Source organism: Manacus vitellinus, unplaced genomic scaffold (assembly GCF_001715985.3).
Source record: "Manacus vitellinus isolate BGI_N305 unplaced genomic scaffold, ASM171598v3 scaffold_4_pilon, whole genome shotgun sequence".
Taxonomy (NCBI): Eukaryota; Metazoa; Chordata; class Aves; order Passeriformes; family Pipridae; genus Manacus; species Manacus vitellinus.
Window position 1 is genome coordinate 1,211,188 of NW_021940604.1, and position 19,772 is coordinate 1,230,959.

The 19,772-nt window shown below is 40.2% G+C and overlaps 1 long non-coding RNA gene across 1 annotated transcript; it reads left to right on the forward strand.

Annotated features, from left to right (window-relative positions):
• Positions 1-4,001: 4,001 nt before the first annotated feature.
• Positions 4,002-17,966, forward strand: LOC108640636. Its single transcript, XR_001921322.1, has 3 exons — positions 4,002-4,015; positions 9,474-9,543; positions 17,949-17,966. It is a non-coding gene; the product is annotated as an uncharacterized LOC108640636 (long non-coding RNA).
• The last annotated feature ends 1,806 nt before the right edge of the window (positions 17,967-19,772 follow it).

Here is a 19,772-nt window from a genome sequence, read left to right on the forward strand (position 1 = left end):
GTTGCCACATATGTTTTGTGGGAATTCTTCGTACTGTGTCTCAGATACTGGGATGTAAATACCTTCAGAATCACAGAATGGTTGAGGTTGGAAAGGACCCCTGCACAACCTCTAGTCCAACTCCCTGCCAAAGCAGGTTCACCCAGAGCAAGTTACACAGGATTGCATCCAGGCAGGTTCTGAATATCTCCAGAGAAGAAGATTCCACAACCTAAAAAAAAGTCAATAAAATTTTAATCCTGCCAAATTGGACTCCCTTGGTTGGTTATAGACCTAGAAAGAAGAATGTGATTGTTACAGGAGTTGAGCATCACAGTAATGATCTTCTGAACAAAATATACCCAGAATGCTTGAGTGCCATACACATGTGCAGGATACAATTTTCTGGGATATAATGCTGCCTCTTCAGCTCAGGAGTTGCCTTCATGGGGAGGAGGCTGTGGGTCTCATCTGTGCTTTCACAGAGGCTTCATTCTCCATGATCCAGCTGAGAGGATGGATCAGTCTCTAGCCTGAAGGGAAGATGCTCTACCATGTGGTTGCATCTTCCATTACCGGTGGCAGCTAGGCTAGACACCACTTTAGGACTGGATTCTTCCAAAAATTGCCTAAGTTTTGCAATAGCACAGTCATAGGAAACCTGATGGAGCTGTGTCTGATTTGCAGTAGTAGAAGGAGGGAAGAGTTGAGCCCTCTGACACCACATTTGAGAGGAGTTGTGTGAATGGCTGGGTTTTACATGGCAGTACAAGGAAACCTCTCTGAGCTCACAGGAAGTTTGACTTGGAAGCTTCGGTGCTCAGGAGGATCACTGTACCTCCTGGGCTTAATATCACAAAACTAGGTTTTAGTGGAGATGAAGTTTTACATTAAACAAAATAACAATGACATAACACCTTTATTGGATTTCATTCTTTTTGGCACTAACAAGTTCTTTGTATAGCAAAACTTCAGCAACTTTTATCTTTTAATATTATTATTTCTTCCATATATTTGGGAATATTCTTACTAGACAGCCTTTGCATACTCTGTGACCTTTCTGGTTTTGGTGATTGCAAGCTACATAATTTGTTTTAGAAATAAAGATGCTATTTGAGAGCTATTGTACTTTAAAAGTAAAAAGCTAGCCAGCATTGACACAGGTGATTGATTCAGAAGACTTAGTCAGCCACTAGTGCTTTTAATTTCTTTTCATTTTTCCTTTACAAAACTGAATTGGTGGTGTGATGAATGTCACTTTAGTGTTTTATCTGAGGGGGGAAAGGAGCTGAAGGTCAAGTCATAGAATATGAAATGTTTGAAGTTGGGAGTGCCATGCAGGGCTGCAGGGGGAAGCAAGGATCAAAATATCATATCTACACTACTGCCTGCTGCACAGCTTATTTCTGGCTTTGGCTGTATCATGATAGGCGAGAAGGAAAGTCAGGACTAACAGGAGTGCACTTGGAGCTGGTTGATCCCCTGGTAAACTATCAACCATATCTGCCTCAAAAATTCTAGTTATAGTTTTTATCAAAGCTTACTGACAGGAAGACATAGTAGCTCCCAGCCATTAGGACTGATCAGGAAGCTGTGTATTCATTAATCATATGGGAGCATCTGCTTGGGCTGTGCACACTTGTGCTAATCCAAAAGAGTACACTGGCAAGGAAATCAAACCACATCATGACATGTGCATGAGTACATTTAAGTTTTTTTGGATTGCAGGAGACTTCAGCTTTAATCTCAGGCAGTGATAAGAATTCAAAGCAGTGTCACAGTTTTTACTTTAAAAACATGCTGGTGATTTGTTCTAGGCTACATGGAACTTTCTTGTTTCTGGTGAACCACTTTTTGAATCACTTAGTTGCAGCTACTTCCCTGTTGATTGTTAGCTTTTGCTTAATGGGACCATAAGAGACAATGTGTGGGGAATGGAGTCAAATCTTTTATTGCTGGTCATTCTGCAATAATTAATACAAATCTGATTAAAGAAGGGGAAATTGTCAGGACTGTACACACTTCTATAAAATAAAAAGTCAATTAATGCTTGCTTTGAAACAGAAGCTCAACAAGTAGAGGAAGGAACAGCTCTACCAGCTCTATGAGGCCCTGTATATGAGCTATCTTCTTTCAAGAGAGGACTCTGACACCTATATATACAAACCAATACATCATGTACTCTAAAGACACAAGACAACTTGTCCTGCAGCCAAAGCAGGACTATCTGCTACTTAGAGGACTTGTTGTGGAACACTAACATTTTTTGCAGAGAGGCTTGTTAGAAGTCATTTGAGGTCAAGTGGCCTGAACCTGCAGGCAAAGACCTGGAGCTACAGACAGCCCAGGGTAGCTTCCACAAGTGTAGCTCTACCAGAGTTCATTTTCTACTGCTGCAGGTCAACACAGTTCTTGGAAAAGTTGTGGGGTTTTTTTTGCAAGAATATCACTCACAAACGGTACTAGCAGTCTGTCTGACAATTAACTCCTGATCACATGTGATTTTAGTCTTTCAAGGGATACACTCAGCAACAAGAACAATGAATGTAAGTTAGTGGGGTTTAAACTTGGACAATTTACTCTTATACCATGGGGGTTTTTGTCAATTCTCCCAACTGTACTTATGTTTCAGAGCTGCTACTGTCAATGCTGGTCACATCCAAAATGGGAAAAGTTATTTGTACATATTAGTGTGAAACACTAGGATGGTAAAAGACATACTAGAAGATATGTTAGGAATTGATTCAGGTTTGAAAGATACACTTTTATTTAGTGAGCTTGAAAGATTTCTGTTTCTCAGTCCCTAGTGTTTGCTTATATGACAAGAAGAAATATCCATATTTGCTTATTTAGACTTATATTTCTATCTAATATATATAGAGAGAGTAATATATCTTTACATATAATATCTTTATATATTATAATTCTATAGTATATAGAATTATATAGATTTTCCATATATTATATATAGAGAGAACTATTTTCTTGTCAGAGCTTACTCTCATATAGAACAAATTTCCATATAAGCCAGAAAGTCTGAATAAAGTTTTGGTGACTGGCAGATGCAAAGACAAGTAACTAAGGTGGCTGTTTCAAAGAATGGCTAATACACTGTTGCCTTTTCTTGACAACATTGACGGATGTATCAAAAGCAGAAAAATCAGAGGCAGTTTTGGCATGACAATGAAAGACACAGAGCTATCAATGTGATCATGAAGAGAAGAAGTCTAGTAGGAAGAGGATTTAACCAGAAGAGCAATATTACAGTGAATGCTCAGGTTACGAAGGATATGGGTAAAATGATGTACTTTTTACTTTTAAGCTACTTGTAAAATTTGCCTTTTATATTAATGTCCTTGTTTCCACTCTTTTTCTTTTTTTTTTTTTCTAAGCAGGCTGTTTCAACCAAGACTCTCTGCAAAGAGAAGATAGGTTATTCCTTCATATTAATTGCTTGTGCCTTTAGTGACAGGTCAAATCTGGCATCCTGCACACTCCCTTTTTCCAAGGACAAAGCCTTCCCTCTCTCCAAGCCCTATATATAGACATCAAGTTCTTGCGAATGATGCTGGGGAACTCCAGTGAGCAACACTAGTGAATCTCTCAGCATCTTGGTTGGAATGGGGAAGGGGATTCCCCAAGTGCTCAATCATCTGGGGAAAGATCTTGATATATGTGTCATTGTCTTGATTCAGTTCTGCAGAAATAGTGAATTCCAAAAGCAAGACTGAGAATTAAAGAAGAACTTTCACCATTCATAATAAAACAGATCAGGATTCAGAAATTCTACCCCTTTCACACCCTTGCAACATACCCAGAACTGAACATCCAGGTCAGCTGCAGAGACTAAAATAAAACCTTGCTTCACTGATTGGGCTCTCAGCCCATAACTCCCTCCAGTCACAGCTGTGCATGGAAGTTACTAGGACTGTAGCTATCTCTTCTCCTTCAGAAACACGTGCCGGAGGTTTGTGAATGTCCCAGTTAAAGATATTTTGCAATACCAAAGAAAGAGGTCTGCATGAGGAGTCAATAGGTAGGACTTTATTTGTAGCCATTAAAATTTTCTTATGGCAGGCCAATTTCTTGCCTGGAAGCAAGGGACTGAATCTTCTCTGGTTTATGGACCTGAGACACTGTAAGCGCTAACAATTTGCTGTATGATAGGCTAAGGACTCACTGTTGCTTTGTTCCAAAACCTAAAAAATCTGTGTGGCAAAAATATGCCTTACTCCAGAAAGGGAAAATGGAGTCAACTATGGCAAATAGGTGGTGGTGTTATTAGGCTGCACATTTTGAAGAAGATCTAAGGTCAGCAATGCATTTTTAAGGCTTTCTTATCCTCCTGCATCAGTTTTATTCATATGGAGTAGTAAATATAACACACATTATATAATTTAGAATAATAGACACAAAAGGAAATTCCAGTTCCTTTAAGACAAGCACAACAGATAACCTCCTGTGATCAAATCAAGACCTACTCTGCAGATACATCCTGAGGTGTCTTTGTTTCTCATATTAGCAATGGTCAGTATGGAATATGCCCTGCCCCCTATGGTACCATGATCTTCTTTTCCTCAGCATTAGATGAGGCCAGGTTAGGTCCTGTTAAGAAAAATAAAATAAATCAGATGCAATGGTATATGACTTACTTATATGCCCTTCAGAAGTATTTTATGAATATGATGACATCAGGTTGCAAAGGTCTTGAATCACAAGGTAAACTAAACACTGATTTAGTAGGACCACATGTTGCTAAAGTTTTTGGGTTTTATCTTTTTAAGGAAGTCCATGCTGTTGTGTGGGCAAATTACATAACAAGGTCTGAGGCAATAACTGACATTTATACTTGGAAGCAGAAGTAAATCCTAGTACTGTTTTTCTCAGACTTTGTTTGTTGCATGCATTGGCAATCTTGTGACTTTCAGACCTAGCATCTGGTTTGGAGTCCATTTCCAAAATGTCACAGTGCCTTCTGCTTTGATTTCTTCTCTTGTTTAATGTCAATGTGGTGACTTTCAGATATATCTTTAAAGAAACAAACTGGTTCATAAAACCTTGTTGTCATGAGGCAGCTGCCATTAATGACTAAACCTTTACCACCTGAAACCTATCAAGTAGATATTGTATTTGTGTCATAAGTATGGAGAATATGATATAATACTTTCTCCCCTGATCTACAAAGTATTTCCCCTCTGGACTTTGAATAATAAATCTTCTTGCTATTATCATAGTGCTGTAGGATACCACAGCATAAAAGAATCTGTTTTTCTGGATGAAATATTATAGTACTCCCATTAGAGAACTCCCATTTCAAGATCCCATAATTCATTAGCTGAATGCTTGTAAGTGTCACCTAGTTATAACTCCTCCAGGAGCAAGTAATATTGTGTGCTTTCTGGTGCTACATTACATTCTCTGATCAGAGAGAGACAGATTCTTTGCTGTTTGTTTTCCTTTGGGACTACAAGTATGTCATTTAAGCTGTAAACTACCATCAGTACAGAACTTTTTTTTTCTATGCACATCACTGTACAGGCTGCTCTAGAAATAATATAAAGTATTGGTCCAAACAATATAGATAAAACACACATTGATTTTGATGGAATTTTTGCCTCTTTAATAATGGCTAAATAATTGGCTATCTAGCTGTAAGAGTAAGACTAAAATAAAATCCTTTCCTGATTGCTCTTTAGTTTCATTTCTGCTAAGTCACTGCACAGGCTTGCTGCCTTGTAAATGGGGGATGCTAAAACCCCACGGTTGAATGCTTTGCTCTGGGCTAAGCATCAACTAAATTATGGCAGTTGGGATTCAGGAACTTCCATGTAAGAAATCTGCTCTCTTGGTCCAGCAGTAACATAACTACATCTTTATCCTCACATCACACATGCAAAACTTAGGGACTTGCAAACAGCTGCTGTGACAAATCTGAATTTTGCAGTGCAGAAAAATGCAATTGTAAGAGACACAAATCTGAACACCTGGATCCTAAACATTGCCTCAGCTCCTTCTCCATTTATCAGTATAGAGAGGCTTTCATCCTTCGCAACTTGTGGAAAACTATATAAAACAAAAGCTATGATGCAGTTAGCTTCATAGATCACTAAACTTTTAGACTGTGGAAGTGGTTCAACATTGAAGACATGAAGACATTGAACAGATTTCACTAAACAGCAGGAACTGGTGACTAGGCTTGATATTTGTGCATCCCACAAAATAATCAAATTTTGAACTGAAGGAAATAAAACGAGATTGAGAAAAGCAGAGGTGAGAATTTGCTAAATTTTAATAATAAAGTGGTTACTTATTAAGAAGACTCTGTAGAAAAAGATACTAACTCCACTAATTCGCTATTAGAAGTGCCAATTCCCACTTCATTTTCAAATAATTTTAAATTTTCACATTCCTTTTAAAATATTTATAATTTTTCCAGACTTGCCAGAGGACTGCAAGGAAAAGTGATTATCTTTTTCTTTTTTCTGTTCTTTCTTGTGTGAGAGTTAGAATAAAATTGAAAACCAAACCCACAAAATTCCTGGGGCAGGGTCACAAAATCTTTTAAGAACAGGGAGGCATCTAAATAAATGCCAGCTCAGCCTTAGATAGAGGCAGGTGTACCTTTGTAAGGCCTGACCTTTTATGTGAAGCAATCAAAAGGAATGAACTTCTAGTGCTGTTGGTAGAAAGAATAGCCTAAGATAAATTAAGAAGTGGAGTGTCAGACACTGAGATGGGGAATAGCCAGATAAAAGATGCTTAGGGGAGGTGGCCTCTGTGGTGCAACATCCTTCTAACAGTATTGGCTGTCATGCTGGATGTCATACAATGACTTGTCTCAGGTGTTTTATTGCATTTCTTGCCTCCCCTTCCCCATGCCTGTTGTTTGCCTGGTGTTCAGAGATCTCCCCCAGGACCCTGGCCCTCCCCTCAAGGCTGGGCGGCCAAGGGGGCTGCCACAGGGACTGGAGCAGATCATCTCCCTGGTGTCATTCCTGAGGCTGCTGCGCTGCTGAGGCATGAACAAAGACCTCAGAAGTATTTTAATGCTTGTTCACTTCTTAAAGTGAAATGTTGAGTTCATTTCGTCTGCAATCAGTCTTTGTGTCTGACTTGTTGCAAATACTTGATTCCTACTGGGAGGTGTAGATCCAGCACCCTATAAACTGGATACTCTGGACACATTACAGATTTTATGATATCTTCCATATTCAAAAAAAAAAAGCATCTTTTCTATAGTGGAGAATTGGATCACAAAGTAAGTAAGCTGCAACTCCAGGGAACATGGTGCCATTCTGAATCAAAATGGTTTGGATTTGAGTTTTTAATGAAATATGGAAACAGAGAGTGTACTTGGAGAGGGGCAGGGAAGAGTGACTCTGTTATTGTAAATATATTTGCCTCAAAGAACAAGTTTTTTACTATCTGAAATCTTCAGTATCTCTTATTTGTTTTTATTTATTTCAAGCCTTTGCATGTGTTAGCTTTTCTGCAGACTGTAAAATTTAAAATTGTCCCTTAAAGTGAAATCTATGATGATCATTTTATTGGAAGATTAAACTTGAAATTGCAAGACGGATCACCCTAAAATTACTGTCATGCCTGTTTCTGGATTCATTCCAGAAGCATTTGAGTGCTACCACCAAAAATTACATGAAGGGTTACGCACATCCAGCTGCAAGCCCTGAGGGAAAGGGCATACATTGTAAATAAATCTGTTGGTGGGCACGGCTTCTGCTAACTTACCTATTTGAGTCATAGTCAGTAACCTACTTCTGCACAGTGGCCCAAATTCAAACACACTGCTATGTTAGATACTTGCTTCTCTTTGTAACGCAGAGCTCTCAGCTGAGCTGGTAAACCAGCAGAGATGAGAATTTGGTAAGGAAGACATGATGAGCAGCTGGGAGATAGCAGTTTAGCAATATCTTAACCTGGATCAAGAGCAGCTGATAGTTTGTCAGACGGCAGCCCACGTCCTTGTCTCTGCAATCTGCAGCACCAGATATTGCTCATCCCTGGCTTGTCATTCCACTCATTACCAGCAGATAATACATTAGCTTGGTGTTTCCGCTCAAATGATCATGAATGAAAAGGTAATATATTTAAATTATTGTCAGTCTTCATTTAGGTAATTCATAGAGATGAACTGCAAACTCCTTGCAGAAGTATGTTTTTTGTGCAGGTTTATGGAGGTATCACAATGCAAATCTGCATTTACTTAACATTGTTAAAGTTTTCTTTCCTGCCTGCACTAGCTAGTGACTATTTTAATGCTTTCTTGAATTCTGGAGTAAAATTACATGGGAACTTATAGCAATATAAAATTCGTATGGCTTCAAGGGCAGATTGTATGTATTGTTCAGCTAATGATGTTGCAATAGAGCTGGTCAATATAGAGAATTTATTCTCTGTGGAAGATTTCTACTTTGACTTTCCTTTTGTCCTGAATTGAAAGGAAAAGTTAATTTTTTTTGTTCCCCAAGAAGCAAGTCAAGAAAATATTATTTGAAAGTTTCAAACAGCTCTTTTTCAAGTATTTCATCTCATAAAGTAAGGACATTTGTTTGGAATAGCTTCAGCCTCATTCATAGCCTATTAATTCCAAATGAAATACACTGAATTTCCTCAAAGCATTGATCCTTTCCATTATTTTCTTATAAAAATAAGAAAGAATATAATTTTTATAATATAATATACTTATAATTACATAATTTCATATAATGTAATTTCTCATATTATTATATTAGTCAATATATTCCTGGGGAAAAATATTCAATTTCACTGCATATTTTCTCTAATAAAAATATGCTGTTCAGAAAAATTTCAGTGAACTCTAGATTCAGAATAATGTTGAATGTGCGATATAGGAATAAAATACTTTCTTCTGTAAAGGAGTACTGGAGAACATGGGAAGGCTCTTTTGTTGGTGTAGACCAGCAATTTTCAATGGGAATTGTTAAATGTTCTGGAACCTGAAGGGGATAGATATAATTTTGTGATGATTATAAAGCCTTAGCTTGAAAAATAAAGCCATACTGTTTGTGCCTTCACCTAACTGATGCTTGTGACAAACTAAGAAGTGAGGATAGTTATTGCTGGATGAAAATTTTTGTAGTATTACCTGATTCGGATTTTCAATTGAGTTTATATCTTTTTAAATATGATAGCACTTTGTAATAAATTCCCTTCAAATTCAATGTGGAAGGAGGCTGAAGCTAACACATTTCAGTTAAGCAACTAGTTTTGCTAAAAGTGAGAAAGGACTTTGCTGAAATATTTTTCCAACATTTTTTCCGACAGTTATAACACAAAAAGTGCCAACTCTCACATTTAAAATAATATTCTTTTTAGAAATTTAAATGTCACTGAAAATTAGAAATGGTTTAATAAAGTGAAACTAACTAAAATGTTTTCATTTGAAGCAGATTTTTGTTTAGTTTTTTGTTGGTTTTATTTGTTTGGTTGTTGTTGTTATTGTTGTTGTTTTCCAGTGGTTTCATCTGACTCTGAGAAAAGGAAATCCACCAAAATGAATTGACGTTTTAAAGCTGAATGCCACAGGTACTGTGACTGGAGACAGGTTGCTGGGCACAGAAAAGCCATGGGAGTGTGGGGGCAATGTTGGCAACCCATATCCAGGGAGGGTAGATGAGTGGACCAGAGAAAATACACAATGAGAAAGTACCAGGTATAGACACAGGAGAGCAAAACTGAGGTCTTCTCTGTTTGGAACACCTCTTTCTGAAGAGCAGGAAAGCCAGGCAGAAAGCCCCAGAGACAAGAGAAAAGACAATTCAGGAGAAAATGGACCACAAAAGTAGTGAAGATACTGTTTGGCCTGACTCTGCTACTGACTCACTGCAGCCAGGATGCCTTCTCCATTGGTCAGCTGTGGCAGGTTTGTCAGATGAGGCTCCTGTGTTTCTCAAGCCTCCCATTCTCTGTGATCTCCTCCCTTTACCAAAAGCCATGAATTATGTACCAGCTAGGTGAGGATAGAACCTTTCTAGTGGTATCCTTTATGTGTAACACCTCTTAAATGCATTTTTCTTGTGAGTTGTTTACTCTCCATCTTGATTTTCATCTGACTGCCCCCATCATTATGGGGACACAACAAAGGGTGGCTTAAAATCTGATGCAAGCTGCATCACTCCATCACTCATTATGCCAATCTAAGGCGTGATCTAACTGTGTAATGGATCTTTCCTATGAAAAGAGAAAACTGTAGGAACCAAATGAATAGGGAAGCAGGAACAGGAGTTGAGAGAAGGACCTGGGGCTGACATCTCAGGGTAGTCATAGTGGTGGTTGTCACTGCAACAGAAAGAGTACAGAACTCCATGATAAAACTTTGTGAGTCATATTCTTCTCTTCTATCTCATTGCCATTTCAGCACTCCGGCCTCTCAGGAAACATGGTTGTCATTGTCCTTCAAAAGTTTTTTATCTAACTCTTAATAAGCATATTTATATAAAAACCCCTGTGCCTAACAACTGAAATTATTCCTTTGTTACATCATTAAGTTTCTTCCCTTTATTAAATATTGATGTTTATTGAGTATCAGTGAGAGCTCTGTTTTGTTCCCAGTTGGACTTAATGATCTTAAAGATCTTTTCCAACTTAAATGATTCCATGATTCTGTGATTGTGAAACATAAAGACATGGTGGTGGTAGTTTTTTTGGCATCGGTGTCTGTCTGCCAACCTCTGCCTCAGAAGTATCTGGAAAAAAAAATAATTATTGTGGTGGATTGACCCTGGCTGGACACTAGGTGCCCAACAAAGCCACTCCATCACTCCCTTCCTCAGCTGAACAGGGGCGAGAAAATATAACAAAAGGTTCATGGGTTCAGATAAGAACAGGGAGAGATCACTCATCAATTACCATCACAGGAAAAACAGACTCAACTTGGGGGAAATTAATTGAATTTATTACCAATCAAAATCAGAGTAGGATAATGAGAAATAAAACCAAATCTTAAAGTGACCTTTCTCCCATCCCTCCCTTCTTTCCATGTTCAACTTCACTTCCGATTTCTCTACCTTGTCCTCACCAGTGGTGCAGGGAGATGTGGAGTGGGTTTTACGGTCAGTTTATCACATGTTATCTCTGCTGCTCTTTCCTCCTCATGGTAAGGACTCCTCATACTCTTCCCCTACTTCAGTGTGAGATCACTCCCATGAGAGATAGTCCTCCACAAACTTCTCCAAGTCCTTCCCATGGGCTGCAGTTCTTCACAAACCGTTCCAGTGTGGGCTCCTATCTCTCTCCACAGGGCCACTGAAGAGCCACAAGCCTGCTCAGCACAGGCTTCCTGTGGGGTCACGGCCTCCTTTGGGCATCCACCTGCTCTGGCATGGAGCTCCTCTGTGGGCTGCAGGTGGATCTTTGCTCCGCCATGGACCTCCGTGGGGCAGCCTGCCTCACCATGGTCTGCACCATGGTCTGCACGGGGAACCTCTGTTACGGCACCTGGAGCACCTCCTCCCCCTCCTTCTTCACTGACCTTGGGGTCTGCAGAGCTGTTCCTTTCACATATTTGTATCCCTGTCTGCAGGTGCTGCTTGGTAGCAGGGTTTTTTTCCCTCTTTCTTAAATACATGATCCCAGAGGTGCTGCTACTGTCACTGATGGGTTTGGCCTTGGCCGATGGTGGATCTGTCCTGGAGCTGGCTGGTATTGGATCTATCAGGGGAAGCTTCTGGCACCTTCTCACAGAAGCCACCACTGTAGCCCCACCCCAAACTAAAATCCAGTATAAGCATATAACACACCAAATTTATTTTAACAAAAATGCTGTCCTTCAGAGTTAAAATGCTATAACAGTTCATATCCTCAAACTTGCACTAAGACAGAGAAATTCCTATCTTCTGTATTTAAAATAATTGTTCTGTGAATGATTCAGATCAACCACATTGTTACAGTGAGACAGTCCATGAACAGTTGGCATGACTGAAAAATCACTGCTTTACAGCTATCCATATTTTGGTGCTTTCAATTTTGAATTGCCTTCTCGTGTCTTTGAAGAGTTTCTTATTGTAAGAAAGAAAACTACTGCTTTTAAAATCACATGAGCCAGCATATTTTCTAAACTATGATGGTGCCAGATACAACGTGCTTCCGATGCCACCATTTGCCAGATGATAGATGAAAGCAAGTTCAGCAAAGCCAGAAACTGAAACTCAAAAACTACTCAGGTTACTAGGACACAGGCGTATTAACTGCAGCATGAGCTGAGTGCTCTGCTGAACTGGGACCTGTGGCATGAAAGGCTATGCTGAACTTTTCACAGAAATACTGAAGTTGGCTCAGATCTGCCCACACTGTCAGATCAAACATGGCACAGCCAGTGTATCCTGCTGCCCCTGTATCACTGCTCTGTTCAGGCACTCTAAGGTGGTTGGGTTCAATGTTTCCAAAGCCCTTGGTCCATGCAAGTACGTGTACACTCCACATTGTTGGCGCAGGATAGGTGTGACACCACATGGGCTGACAGTGTGTTCATCCTCATTCAGTGGCCATTAGCCCAGTGCATGACCCAGAAATTTCCCACTCAAAACCATGGGGCACTAGATTCCCACAGAAAGGACAAGTCCTGTGAGTCTTCTCCCCACCCAGAGGAGAAGCTGTTTGTAGGTGTTCGTCACAATCCCTGTGGCAAACGAAGGCATTAGCTCAAGAGCTTTCTGACTGCGAGACTTTGATCTACAGGATGCCAGTAAGTGTACTGAAAATATGCAGGGCTTTTTGGCCTGGAGAGAGGCCACAACTGAAGCTAAACCCTCACTGCAGTTTGGCATCATATGTATGTAAACTAATGATGAGATCTTACAGTTTGAAGCAGACCAAAGCAAATTCTGCCAGCCTTATTCTTTATTACATAGGCCATGTGAAAAGGCACTCTTTTAAGGCAAGGAACACCCCTAGACTGGTTCTCTTAGCAGGTCTTAAAACAGAACATTTTATTAGCTCCACTTAGGAGGAAAAATAGCATTACCTGATGTCAACACCGATTTTATTCTCCCTGTCAGGCCACGGTGCCATGCAACTAATAGAGTGGGTATTGGCAAGTAAATGCAATATTGATAAAGGTTCTTGCAGTTATACTGGAGAAGTTGCTCTATACTGTGTTCATGAAGACAATATGTGAATCAACAGAAGTCTGAAAGTTAATGAAGAAATATTAGGAGACAAGGAAACTTGTCAGTAGCTGATGTTTGTACAAATCCTCATAAGGGGATCCTTTCTATTTTTATGTACCACACGGCTCCATTAAAAAGCAATCAGCATTAATAACAATTATGTTTATTTTGTTAGCACTGAGATGTGAAGCAACCTCTCCTCTCCTGAGCCAGGCACCGCATCAGCAGCAGGCAGCTCCCTCTACTGCAGAGTCTGGCTTTTGGAAGGGGGTAGTTTGATGGGAGCCTTAGGCACGTGCTCCAGGCTTGCTTCTCTCACCCTAGTACCTTTGAGGGGGCACTTCAATACATTGCAGCAAGGCACCCAAAAGCAGGAGTTGCAGGGAGTTAGTTGAAGCACCACACCATCTGTTTGCCAACACGGTCCAGGCAGCTTTTGAGCCCACAGCCCATGCTCAGCCACGTGGTAGAGGTGTAGTTCCCAGGGACAGTAAGATTTCACACGTCGCACGTAAAGCAACATTCAGATGGAGAAGAGAAACTTTGTCAGTGCTGAGAGGAAGAATGGCCACATCTCCCCTTTCCTCCTTGGAAATGGGCTCCCAGCAGCCCCACAGGCATGTTGGCCAACAAACACGTGGCTCGCCACCCCAGGCTGCTTCCCACACAGCCACAGACCATGGTGGGGTGGGTTGTGTAACCCTGGAGGTGCTGTGAAGGACCGAAATGGAGAGCTAGGGGTATTACTGTGCAAGTGTCTAGGGGAAGGAAACTCCAGGCTTGGGCTGATGAGGTCCTGGATGAACACCAGCTTTCAACAGAAGCTGGGACCACATGGTCTTCAGGGTCCTTTCCAGCCCAGGGGCTCTGGAGCAGATTCTCTGAATTCTTGGCAGAAGGTAGATGCTTTAGAAAACTTGAAAGGAAACAAAACTTTGTGGTGGAGGGGTTGACAGAAGTTGGTGCCATGGCAGCTGGGTGGAGGTAGGAGGTGACATACAAATTTGTAAGGAGTCAGGCTTTGTTACCTCTCAAAGCAGAGTGGCTTAAGAGGAGAAAATGAGCATTCATTAATGTAATTTCAAACAGCTGGTGCCAGACATGATTAAACTTAGCCTCTACCTTACCTGCATAAAGTAGTGAAGCCAAAAGTATACATCACCTTTTTGGTAATAGCTGCTTAAAACCTAAAACTCAGGCAGTCTCACTCACATATCCCTTCCTTCCACAGCCCCTGGCTTCTGGGAGACTGTTTTACTTCTTTTTTTCCCAATGTGCACATCTGTTTATAATGTTTTTTGCATATTTTATTAATTCACATTGCAAATTACAATTACAGCTATTAATCCAAGGAATTTACTTGGAGAAAGCTGCTATGCCTTGTTTTATTATTTTGCTCTTAAGTCACACCTATGGTAAATATTCTGAATTTGATGTTTTTTATAGCTGTAAGATTCTTTCTTACATGTATATTCTGAAACTGCACATATAGTAAGTTTTTGTTCTTGTCTATGCAAAGATCTATTCCCATGGACTTTGAGCAACATCAGCTTCTTGCTTAGTGTCTGTCAGTTTTTTGAAGAAAATTTACCGTTTTGCAGAATAGGCGTAGTTGCTTTCATTGTTCAACACTAATAACATCTTACTAATTATATTAGTTATTTAAATGGTGTATTAAGTTTATGCAAATTCTTCATGTTCATAAAATTTTCTAGAAACATCAGCAGGCCTCACAGATGTGAGTGAATGATAAGAAACTAGTACAAGGCAGTGGTGTCAATAAAAGACAGAGAAAACATAGAACCATGTGGTTAATCCTCAAACACGAGTGCTATTCGGCAGTTTAAGCCATCTCATCTGCAGCACCAGAAGAAATAAACATGGTCTTTAGGGGAAAAAAGGTTCCTTTTCAACAGCAGACCGTGGTGCACATTACCACTCTTCTTCCTCAGTTGGTCAAATTGTTTTTACTGCTGAAAACAAACATTTGCCTTTTCAATACCATTGCATTTGGGGTCCTTCAGGTGTAATCTGGATCTGGAATGAAATTTTCATTTCAACAGCTTTTAATGTATTAGTATTAGCTCATTTTGTAGCTAGATGTTCATTACCTTATATACACATATTCCAGGCTCTGAACCATAATATTTAATTTCTAAAGAATAAAATAAACATGGAACTCTTAATTGTAGCTATGCACTACAGCAGAAAGAACATGGATTCAAATATCAAAATGGGGGCTTGAGTCTTTTCTTAGAATCAAATTTTCAACCATGGAGTGGAGAATTCTGGCTTGCAGATTCTCAGGGTGCACAGTTAATGTCTAGGAGTTACACTGATGGAGGATGCTAAGTTGCAGGAGATTTATATCCTCATTTACCCAGAGTTTCTTTGGTAGCTGAGTAGAGCTCCCATTTTGGCTCTGTACACAGCTCTGGAGTAATGCAGGCTGAAGCACCAGGACTTTTACTTGCAGAGTTTTGCTGTTGAATTGTGAGGGGCCAATCTCTTGTGTCTGATCATCTGCCTGGATCATCTGAAGTGGAAGGCAGCCAAAATAAAATCCTCTGAGTTTGATTTAGGGAGCTCCAGTATAAACCTTGCTCCACTTTTACTGTTTGATTTATGCTGCAAAATGTTCTCTTACTGTGCTGTTTTTGGCTGGGGTAGGGTTAATTTTCTTCACAGTAGCTGGGATGGGGCTGTGGTTTGGATCTGTGCTGTAAATGATGTTGATAATACAGAGATGTTTTCATTATTTCTGATCAGTGCTTCCACAGCAGCAAGGCCTTTTCTGCTTCTCACCCCACCCCATCAGCGAGTTGGCAGGGGGTGCACAAGGAGTTGGGAGGGGACACAGCCAGGACAGCTGACCCCAGCTGACACAAGGGATATTCCAGACCATATGGCACCATGCTTAGCATATAAAGCTGAGGGAAGAAGCAGGAAGGGGGGGACGTTTAGAGTGATGGTGTCTGTCTTCTGAAGTAATCGTCACATGTGATGGAGCCCTGCTTTCCTGAGGAAGGCTGAACACCTGCCTGCCCATGGGAAGCAGTGAATTAATTCCTTGTTCTGTTTTGCTTGTGTGTGTGGCTTTTGCTTTCCCATTCAATTGTCTTTATCTCAACCCACAAGTTCTCTCCTTTTTCTGATGTTCCTCCCCAACCCACCGGGGAGGAGGAAGTGAGCGTCTGTGTGGGGCTCAGTTGGTGGCTGAGGTTAAACCATACACTTACATAATAGATGACATTTCCAATAACTTAAATCTAAATATGTTTAGACAAATAGAGGCTTTTTTGAATCCACTGCCAAACTTAGGAAAGAAAACAACAACAAATTGTCTGGGTGGAAATTAAATGGATTTTTATCTCTCATAAAACAAGTAGACCAAGAAACAGGAACATTTTGAATCAATTCAAATGTTCAGTTTTTATGCAGGTTAATTGCAAAATGAGAAATGTAATTTTAAAGCCAAATAACAAATTTCTTTCTGAAGGCATTGAAGTAATTTTTTTTACTTTTCCAACATGAAACAATTAATTAAAATATCAAATATTTCAATATTTTTATAATTTTGTTCTCCTTGGCTTATTTGGAGCACATTGCAAAATTCAACTTCAAATTGTGTGTTTGTGCTGCCTCCCTCCACATGCCCCCTCCCTTCTTACCACACAAAAATTAATTTTTCAGCTACGTCTGGTTAATGGACTGAGAGAATAACAAATTGCTCAGCATTATGTAAGAGGTCAAAGTACAGCAGTAAACACCATGTAGGTAGGTGTTCCCTATCCAGTTTCAGCAAAATGCATGCAAAGAATAGTTGGATTTTATTGTACTTATATTATTGTCCACATTATTTCTTCATGCACCCTGAAATACAAGTCACTGTACGCCGTTGACTGCCTACAGTCAACAAATGGGAATGCGTCTCTCGCAATTCAGCAAAATACATAGTAAAGTGAGAAAACAGAAGCGTTTTACCCACCAACACATTTTCATTTGACTCAAGTAGACAGGACAAAAAAAGGATTTTTACATGACAAACTGAGCTGGATGTAATATTATCTCACTTGTGATAAAAGATGTAAAGGTTGTTATCTACTTACGTGAAAGTAAGAGAAAAGAGACAGATGAAATATTCAAATATGAGAATTGCAAAGCAAACCTTTACTCTCGTAGAAATATTAATAGAACTATGATAGGACCAGAGTTTCATTGCAAGCTTTCTTGTATTTAAGAACTCATGATGTTTTTTTAACATGCTCTCCATCAAAATTCACAGTGAGAGAGGCAAGATTCCCAGCTACTGCTGGAGGGGACAGTGACAAAGGTCTGATGGTTCCTTGTCAATGCTTCATAAACTCATGAGTGAATGACAGGAATAACCTCTCATCATCAATTCAGGAAAGAGCCTTTAGGGAAGATCTTCCTCATCCGATTTCTCTGGGCCTCTGCTGATTTATGCCAGATAGGAAACAGTCCTTGTGTCATCAGACAACATTCAGCTGAAGAGGTTTGCAGCTGAACTCAGGAAACGGGTGGGATAGATGTTGTGAAGTAAAGAAATTGGCCCCTGGGATATATGGGACATTTAGGCTATCACTCTCAAAGGAAAATTACTCAGGGAAAACTTTTACAGAAACTGGGCATTGTATTTAAAGTATATTTTGCCTAGAAATCCCAGGTTAGCAGAGTAACATCTGCAGCAGAATAACAACTCTGCTCTCTACTTACTGGTAATGCCTTATGAGCCCCTAATTATGTGTGGTGCTGTCTATAGCACAGAACTAGTGTGGCTTATAACATAGGTTTTATTTTTAGGAAAACATTTCTTCTCTTTGGATCATGTTTGGATCAGCCTCTTACCCCAAGTGTGGACTTTCATGAAGCACTCTGTACTGTTCTGCATAGGAAAAAGGTATTTAAAATCTGTGTGTGTGCCCTGCTCTCAGCAACAGTGTAACATGCACACCTTGAGGAAAGCAGTCAGCAGTTCCTAGGGATGTTTCCTTGGGTCTGTTTTGCCAGCCTCTTGGCAGCTCTTTCAGTTCGGAAATTAATGCAGTGGATACAGACATCTTGGGGGACAAAGCTTGGTTTGGAAGCTCTTGTCCCTGGTTGGTTGAGTGGGTGACTCAGACCTTCTTCATGAAATCTGATCATGCTCTAATCTAATTTAGCAGTTCCCTGACTCAGAGATCACTGGAACAATATGTCAGAAAAACAGTAATTACTGCCCCACACCTTGTCACACAGGCTGGTTAATGATCACTGAAATTAGGAACCAGCCCAGCACCTTTTCCGCTGGTAGCAATAGAGATACAATAAATCTTTTATTGTTATGATAGCAAACAGTTTCCATAATTTAGACAATTCTGTTACTCTTTTTTTTTCCCTTTTACATGGGCTAATTTTTCAGTTGTGAAATACAGAGTGATCTTGAAAAACTTCCTTTGAGAAATAATTTTAGCAACTATTTGGGCCTGATGCCTTCTTTTTCCTTACCCAAGCCACCCACCCACAACTTCCTTAACAAATGACATCACATTAACTAGTAGCAATGCAAACCTCTTCAATGCCAATCTCTTCTTGACAAGAGCAAAAAAAGTCTTCTGAATGAAGCTTGAACAAGAAACCAAGCCTACACAGAGCAAGAAACCAAGCCTATACTGTGCTCCGGTGTTAGTAAAACCACAGGTTCCTCTCTCTCAGCTTTACCAAGGGGTCTCACAGGCCACAGCACAGAGTTAAGGTTGACACCAGCAGCTGACCAAGGCATGGCTCAGCTGTCATGTGGCCCTGGAATTCAAATGAGGGAACCAGTGCAGCAACCTAGAAAATGGTTAAAGGAAAAAGAAGAAATGTGACCCAAGGTGTTTATTTTCATTTTCATTAGTGGTGCTAACTATAGATTCTAGGGAACTGGAAATTGGCTGGTGGAGATCCAGAATGTCTTGTGTGCAACAGTTGAAGCACCTCTTCTCTCACATCTGTCCCTAGCACACAGTGTCCCCAGAAAAAAAAACAGACAGGATTGGAAAGGAACATCCTTTATTTTTCCTGACAGATGCAGGACCTTTCTTCTCAGATTTCAGTAATAGGTGAAAGGAAGAAATTCTAATGGGGCATTTGTGTAGCTTGTTTTTCATGTTCTTGCTTGTAATGACCCTCTTGGTGGTGAAGGCAGCATGCACCACACAGCAGCCATTTCCACTGCAAAGTCTGACTTGGGTACATGCATAGACACTAGAAAACTGGAACGTACTGACACCTTTGGATGGGATAGGGAAATGTTTATCATAGGCTGTGGTACCAAAGAGGCATTCCTGCCCCTCAGTATGAAATGGTAATTTTGATGAACTGCCCAGTGAGGCTGCTGAAACCAGAAGGCTCTGGAGGTGTCTACACTGTCATCAAATGATGGCTTGGCAGCACTCCACATCAGTATGCAAAAGCCCTGAAAATACTCTCCCCATTCACGGCTCACCCTGTTTTACAGGTGCACTGGCAGCAAGGTCACTCATGGCTCAATGTCAGAGGGAGCTGATCTGAAAAACACCTCAGAGTGTTTTTCTGCTATGTCAGAGCAATGACATAGAGACACTTCCAGAGAAGACTGGAGTACTCTACTCCTGTTGGCAGTGT